At 45.8% G+C, this 8164-nt stretch overlaps 1 long non-coding RNA gene across 1 annotated transcript; it reads right to left on the reverse strand.

Moving 5' to 3' along the window:
* Nucleotides 1-745: 745 nt before the first annotated feature.
* LOC147576052 (uncharacterized) lies at nt 746-2883 on the reverse strand. Its single transcript, XR_015242004.1, has 2 exons — nt 2412-2883; nt 746-1173 (listed from the first exon to the last, which is right to left on the reverse strand). It is a non-coding gene; the product is annotated as an uncharacterized LOC147576052 (long non-coding RNA).
* Between the last annotated feature and the right edge of the window lie 5281 nt (nt 2884-8164).

Here is an 8164-nt window from a genome sequence, read left to right on the forward strand (position 1 = left end):
GTGAAACCTCCCCCACCTATTCACCCAGACAAGTTTTAAGTATCTGGATTACAGACGTTTCTACTCCAGCCCAAAAACGAGGAAATGCTCCTATTCCCTTAAGTGTCTGATCACTTACCATCTTCAACCTGATTTCTATGTCTCTTTGAACTTTAATATCCCCTCTGCACCATGGAAGTCTATGTATTTAGGAACACCAGCAAAGGTGAACCCTGGTGGAGTTTGAAAAGAGTCAATATTTCTTTGAAGCCCACGAGTCCTTTTTGTAGGCACCCACTTGTTCCTGAAAAATATAATGAAACTTGCCTTCTACTTATCATCTTTGTCAACAGCAAACATTTATTTACCACCTGCTACATATTCATTAAAGCTGACACTGGGTAGAGAGGGTGATAACAAATATACAAATGTATGTTAAAAATATCTTGCATGGGGAGGCGCCCGGGTGGCTCAGTTGGTTAAGCATCTGACTCTTGATTTCGGCTCAGGTCATGATCTCAGGGTTCGTGGGATCGAGCCCTGTGTCAGGCTCTGCACTATCAACACGGAGCCTGCTTGGGATTCTCTCTCTCCTTCTCTCTCTCTGCCTCTCCCCCACTCATGCGTGCACACACTCTCTCTCTCTCAAAATCAAGAAATAAACTTTAAAAAATATATCACGTATGGCCTCAAGGGAGCACATGAGAGACAGATAAACTCAAACATCCTTAGCACTCATATGATACGAAACCCAAATAGGAAGAGCTGTGACAGAAGCAAGGGTTTCTACCCAGGCACAGTGGAAATGCTTCAAGAACAAAGCGGCCTTTGACATTACAACCGAAGATAGGTGAGACTTTCACAAGTAGAAAAATCACCTGTGGAGGATGCTTTCCAAACTAGGAAAGGACACAATACATGGTGGCCCGAAGAATCAAGAACATTCTGCCATAACCAGGAATTAGAAGGGGATGGCCGAGATCTGGGGGGAGAGCATGGGGGTAGATGATGAGGCAGTTGGGTCACGTTCAGACTCTGGAAGGTCTTGTGGTTCAAGAACTTGGATATTCATCCATTGTTTTCACCCTCCAGATTGGCGGTCTGTCCCTCGTGTCAAAGGCATGGGAAGAAATGGCTGGGTCGCCTTGGCGGCAAGGTGGATGCCACGGCTTCTTTTCTTGGCCACTTGTTCCTCTAAGTGAAGAAAGAAGCCCCTCTTAAGCATGCCATTCCATCTGATCACCTGTGCCTCCTTGAAGGCCAGTTAAGATGTGGCTCTCCCCAACTCTCTGTCCCCTCCCTTCCCACCAGGGCCAATGAGTCTTCTTTTGCTCCTCACAGACACCGTATATGCCTTCTACTCAGGCATTCAATCCATCTATCAAGATGATTTATGGACCCATCTGTCCTCTTCACTTAAGTGAGAACTTGTCAAGAGAGGGATGGTTTCTTACTCCTCACACCTCACAAGATCACTTAGGACAGCGTTAGAGAGATTCATTTATTCAGAGTCCCCTAGTGAGTACACAGGAAGCACACAACGTTTCTATGTGGGCAGCGGACGAGAGACCAGGTGAGTGAAGAGTATGCCATTTTCTGTCTCCAATGGAGCCTCGAGGCCATAAAAGTGAGAAACTGCTGGAATCCAAGGGGGCAAATAAGTAACATGATAAGACTATTAGTAACGGGGCTCTGGTCCTCTTCCCATGGGTTCTTCCAGTGGAGACGGGCTCTGAAAGTACATCTGACCACTCTTCCCAAACCAGATAAACATGTAAAGAATGCCTGGAAATTCAGCTTCAATTCTGCCTCAGTGGCCTTGCGTGGATTGCAAACATGCATTAGGTATTCTCTAGGGAAAAGACATTCGGGTGGCTGCCACAAAGGGTGGGAGGGGAATTAATCGGGCTCAGATGAGATAAAGTTTCAAAATCTCTAGAAGCACAGATAGAACCCTAGTGAGTGCCAAGGAGGAAGAGATTGCCTCCAGCTTGGGAGAACGAATCGGGGCCTAATCTATGGCAGAATTTGCTTGTATACTTCTAAACCATCATCCTCTTATGCCACAACATTAGTCTACTTGGTGGGAAATGACTCTGTAGAACCAGAGAAAATTAATCTCAGATCAAGGTGGTAGAACTGATAGGCACAAGTGAAAACTGGCATTAGGTACTGCTTTAAACATTCACAAACTCTTAAACACGGTTTCTTAATCTCTATGTTATTAACATTCTGGTCTGGTCGATTCTTTGTTGTGAGCCCTAAATACTGTGGGGTGTTTAAGAGTATCCCTGGCCCCTTCCCAAGAAATGTCAGTAACACCCCCAGCCCAGTTGTAATAACCAAAACAAATATTGCCAAATGTCCCTGGGGCACCAAGTCACCATTGGTTGAGAAGCACTTCCTTAAGCCTAGTCAGATAGTGTGCCCACCTCTCCAGATGCCTTCCGTTCCCGTCAGATGCTACCACACACCTTCATCTCCCATCCACCCTGGCTCGTACCATAACCAAGCACAACAGATGCTGTTCCCATTGTCTCTCAGATGTCTTCCCTCTTGGTCATCACAAACAGGGAGGCTCTTTGCTCACTCAGCTCTCAGTTCCCGTGGACAACATCCATGTGCATTCTGATGTCACCGGCCCACTCAGAGGTCACACTCATGTCATTTGCCTTCTGGGCTCACTCCCCTCGCATGACACTCATTTGAAGGGGCCCTTCCTCATCTGGATGCTTTCCCCATTGATTCTTGGTGTAGCCCACATTCTGAATCCTTAGGGAGAAATGCATCCCAGGTCTCAACTTCTGTCATCTATAAAATAGCAATTAGAAAGATCTGGTTAAATTTCCATCAAGGTGCTGCTGAGGGCTCTAAAGGCTGCGAGGGAGGAGAGAAGGCAAGAGTGTTGTCGCCAGACCAGATCACCCCTGCCAGGCTGCTCTTTGCAACCGAGCTCCCTGGGAAGAGGAGTTCTGGGTGGTCCTTTCACACGGAGAGGAGTCCTTAAACTCAGTCTGCTATTTGGGGGCACCCGAGGGCTCTACACATCTGTTAGGTGCTTAGACCTGCACACCAACATATAAAGGCAACAGTTGGTAGAAATCTACATATTTTCACAGAAGTCCTGGTGAAGCCCCCAGCTGGTTTGCATACATCATTGGTTTGCTCTATCAAGCCTCCCAAACAAGGAGAAGCCATGCCTTCCTGTCATACTTTGACATTTCAATGGGGCATGGAGACTGAAAAGCCCTCAGTGTGTTTGCCAAGGACAGAGATTTATTTCAGAGAACTTAAGGGGCCATGAAGAGAACACTCAATAACCCTTAACAATTCCACACAGTGTGAGATGAAGTCTGTGGAGCTCTTAGAATCCAGTCACTCGTGCTTGCTCAGCTGAAATGTGTTCAGCACCGTGAGTGCCAACAATAACAAAGAATGTGTCATCTTCTTAAAAATTCTTTCTCTTCTCCATTCGTCCAGGTGGACAGCTACCAGGAGTCACAGGCCTCATTCTCTGAAGCTGCAACGGCTACTTCCGGGAGCCTCGATGTTTCCAGCTGCACCCACAATGGAGGCAAAGGTATGCCGTGTGTCAAGAAGGAGGAATGAGATGGGCCACATTTGGTGTCAGGTGGTCCGGGCTGGTCCTGGAGTGAGGAGACTAGCAGTCAAAAGTCAGTCCATAAGCAAGTGATGCCATGAGGGTCTCAGGTACCTGGTTCAAGGCCCTTGTTGCAAATGCTCCTTACGCTCTTCAAACCTCAGTTTCATCATCTGGAAAGTGGGGGTGATGCTACTGTTACTAGTAATCCTAGTAACTGGGCAAAATCTCCAGCTGGTTCCACCAGGGCACATAAACCCTTTCTCCTCTCCTCTTACTCTTGGTTTGAGTCATCACTAAATGAAAACAGAATAGAAACTATCCCTGTTTATTGTTGCAGGTTGGGAGTTGTAATGACCCCGTTCAAGAGTGGAAATTGAACCTGATTCCACTTACCAGACCAGACCCAGATACTACTGGAATTTTTGTTTCCCTCACCCTGAGCTGGGAAAATTGCCTGAATAGTGTGTCCCTATGTGTCTTTATCTACAAAGTGGAATTTAAAGTCTTGGCCATTTTTATTAGAAAACTGGGGAATTTGTTTGGAGGGGCATGCCCCAAGTCCTGGACTCGAATGTTATGTTAAATTTATGTTAATGCTTTATGTTAACTTCTTTACTACATTGGGGCAAAATCCCAGAAATAAAGTCATCTCTCTCTCTTTCTCAGTATCTTTCTCTGTCTCTATCTCTAAATCTCTCTCTCTCTCTCTCTCTCTTTCTCTCTCTCTCTCTCTTTCCCTGGCGTAGTTCTGGAACTGTACCCTCTTTGTATGAATTTACCGACTTACACTAAATTAGCAATTTTTTAAGCATTCAGACAACTATAGAGACAGCAAAAGTTCTAGAGATACATTGGTAGTTAGAGTCAGAATTGATGAAATCAACTGTGGCAGTTTGCCTGAGAGGACACAAATGCTTCCTTGTGTGCATGATATTAACATTAGGAAGGAAGGCAGTGTTTCATCTGACCCATGCAGATGCGAGGAGAAATGGAGGAAATTCAAAGCAAACAAAGCAAAGCAATCAGGTGCTGGGATGACAAAGAGAAGCATTTCCAAACTCCTGCTCTGCAGAGGCTAGTCACAAGCAGTGCCCAGGGGTGTCGATGGATTGGATGTCGATGGTGACTGCTAGGCTTGGAGTTCTGCTGGAGGAAGTTGGGGAGGGAAGGAGGTCATGGAAGGCTGTCAATTCCATTGACTGGAGGCTAAAATCTAAGAATGAGCTGCTAGAAAGACTGAGCTCACCGTGATACACATTTGAGTAGCATTTGATGAGACCATAGAGGCAGAGCTACTCCAGTCTCATTGCTGATCAGAAGAATATCAGAATCACTGCTGACCAGAAGAAGGACTGTTCTCTCTCCCTTAACATCAGAGCCTATCAGGCTGAGGCACCAAAACAGCCCCTTTCTTGCCCCCTCCTTGCAGCTGGATGGAGACATCTGGAATCCAGGACTTTGGGAGAGTTGAAGTTATTCTATACTTGGAGGGATAGAGGGCCAGCATAACCCCAGGCTTCCAGCTAGACCTTTCCTGAGCTAAAATATCAGAACAGAAAGGTTCCTGCAGTGTCCCTAACCTCACAACAGATTTCATTTAAAATAATAATAAAAATAATAATAATAATATATAAAAGCAACAGGATCTCGGGAGAATATTACAAGGATGTGATCCACTAACAAAAGGGTTGAAAATCATAGAACCTTGAAAATCAAGAGGCATTGAGTGACACGGATGCTCCTACGTTTCACCATCTTCCTTTTTAAGTAAGAAGTCCCCAAACTACACATTAAAATAAATGTAGCAGGGATAAAAACATGGTTTAGAAAATCAATGGCATCAAATGCATTATGTTGGGATATGTCATAAGATCAGCAGCAGTTCAGGGGCATGTAAGCCACCAGAGCCTCAGGAAATGTTCTGTGTTTGCTCGAGGAATGTTGTTAAGGGTTATATCATACAGTCACCTCTAACAGGGTCAATGAGAAATATTTCTCTTAAGCCTCAGCACCAGGAATAGCTATGATTGTCCCGAGTCACCGACTTGAGTTTCCTTTATGTGCACTCTGACACATAAATGATTATGTTACCATCGTTCCACTTGTTGCTAGGAAACTTAGAGCCAAATATGTGGCCTATCTCTGGCTGGGTTACAGGATCTCCTGGAATGCATTTTACCTGCCAATATAACTTTTGGGTCTCTCTATTTTCCCTATTCATGCTATCCCTTTGCTAGTTTCTTAACTAATATTTTTAGATATGGCCATATTATATTTTTAGCTGTCACCTTAAATCCTTTTAGGACTGAGGATGTCAAGAAACAGATAGTTGAATAAGTAAATACAAGTAAGGGGGACCAACAAACAAAGGGGGACCCAAGAATGCATCAGTTTGATGAGTCAGATGGTCCAGGATATCTTTAGCAATACTGGTCAGCTCACCATGACCACTGCGACCCATTCCGGACACAATGTTTTACGAATAATGACTGACGACTTCAAACACATCAGAAGAAGAAAAGATAGAAGTGTCTGGAAATTTTGAGACCAAAGAAATGTGGTTAATCTGGAAAAGTAAAAACTTGGGAGAATATTCTAGAAGCCTGGGGATTCTTGAAGAAACATCACACGGAAAAAAAGAATGTACTCATTCTATTTCAATTCGGGCACCAGAACTAGAACCAGTGATTGGCAGCCAAAGACTGGGGCAGATTTGAAATCAATGTAAAGAGAAGTTCTGACCAGGAGGACTATGAAACAAAGGCATCACTGTGCTGTGCTGGGGAGCAGAGGGCCATGAGCAAGCAAAGCCTGCATTGTAAAGAAGGGACTTCTACAAGTAGCTGTTCTCAAGGTTGTCTTTCCAATGAGGGAGTCCAGATGCCATCGCTCTTCCAACTCACTGACTCTGAGCAAATTGCTTTCCTTCCTGGGTCTCATCGTGCTCATGCCAAACGGCAAGTTGGTGACCCTGAAGTCTTGACATGCTAGGTATCCCTTATTCACAGATAACTGCCTGGTATTCGCTACACCCTTTTCCAAAGGAAAAGTTCACCAGATTCATTAAGTAAAACGCCATTGTGAGAGCCAGACCTTTCTGTGTCGGGATGATTGATAAGTGCTTGATCAGCCAGTTGCGCAGGCTGCTGTTCAGCCCTGTCCCCTCCACTCCACCAGGAGACGGAAGAAAAACACAGCCCTCCATGCCACGTTGCGGGCCAAGGCAAGGTTCATTCGGAATTGCAGCGGGACTAACCTGGTGTGGGATGGACCAGGGGAATTAACGAAAACAAACGGAGGACAGACTCACTCGGGCAGCACACGGATGAAGAAACCAAGAGGAAATGAAGTCAGAGAAGGTTCCTGCATGTTTATTTCAGAGTTGACAGAGCATAGGCCCAGTCCGACAGAGTTTCTGATTTATGAAGTATTTTTATTATATTACCTATTTTATATTGTATCAGAGGCTCTGCTCTTTGAGCCAGACAAATCAACAGCAACCCACAAGAGCCTTTGGTCTAGATAGAAGAATATAAACTCTTACAACCTTCCTGCTCTGGACCGAGATTTCTGCCAAAAGTTGATCTGGGTTTTTGGACTTCTGGAGCCGGCCTCCGTGTGTTGGGAAAGTGAGGTTCACGCAGAATATAAATGTTTCTGTTCCGTACGTTGTCGAAAGGCAAAGGGTTTCAGGTTTGTTTGACAAAAACCAACAAAAACACTGTTGCCTGCTGCTACAGAAAATGTGTGTTTCCTATTTTGTCTGGGCAGTGGCTAAATCGCTCTACTTTGGCATAGCCAGATCCACAGTGGACAAGATTTTATCCGCCGGGGCAATCCCAAGGCTCCCGCCCTTCCTGGGGACTTGCAGCCTGACGGAGGCGTCAGGGAGTACAGGTCTGCCTCCCGTCCTTCACGTGTGTTTTCTTTTTTCAAAGAAGCAATTCTTCCACTTGAGCAGATGCCAGTTCCAACGGAGAGCTCGCCTGGGGCTTTTCTGGCTCCAAATAGCTGAACTGAGTCATTGTTAGCAGTGAATTAGTAAGGTTTTATGCTAAACATGTGTTACTAACTCGAAGCATGCCCCCCCCCCACCCCCCGGCTCAGTGTACCTGGAATACTTCTGCAAGCTCTCTCCACCGGGGCACCTCGTGTGGGGTGGCGCCCGGGACCCTGGGAGCAGGGGCCGGGTACAGATGGAGTGGCTCTCCCTGCAGCTCTCCTCGCAGGGACGTATGTGGGCACACACTCTTTGCTCTTCAGCCTCATCTAGTAAATTCCTATTTATCCTCCATGACCAGATTAAAAGCTCAAAGTCAGAACGCTTACAGGGTTCTGTGAAGTTACGCCTTTAATGGGGTGAGTGTATGTCCATATGTACTTATGGCCCAGGACCAAAGCATTTCCCCAGCGCAGTGCTGGCCCTGAAACTGTCCCCAGGAAAAGCTTGCCGAATGACGAAGGACAGAAGGAGCAAGTAAATAAACAAAACATAACTGATACCACCGCGGGACGAGCGGCAGCTCATGCTCCGGCGAAGACACTGAGCGATCTAACCAACCCCCACTTCCTGTCGTGGTG

The sequence above is a fragment of the Puma concolor genome, chromosome D2 (assembly GCF_028749965.1).
Source record: "Puma concolor isolate L17-30 chromosome D2, mPumCon1.1.hap2, whole genome shotgun sequence".
NCBI lineage: Eukaryota > Metazoa > Chordata > Mammalia > Carnivora > Felidae > Puma > Puma concolor.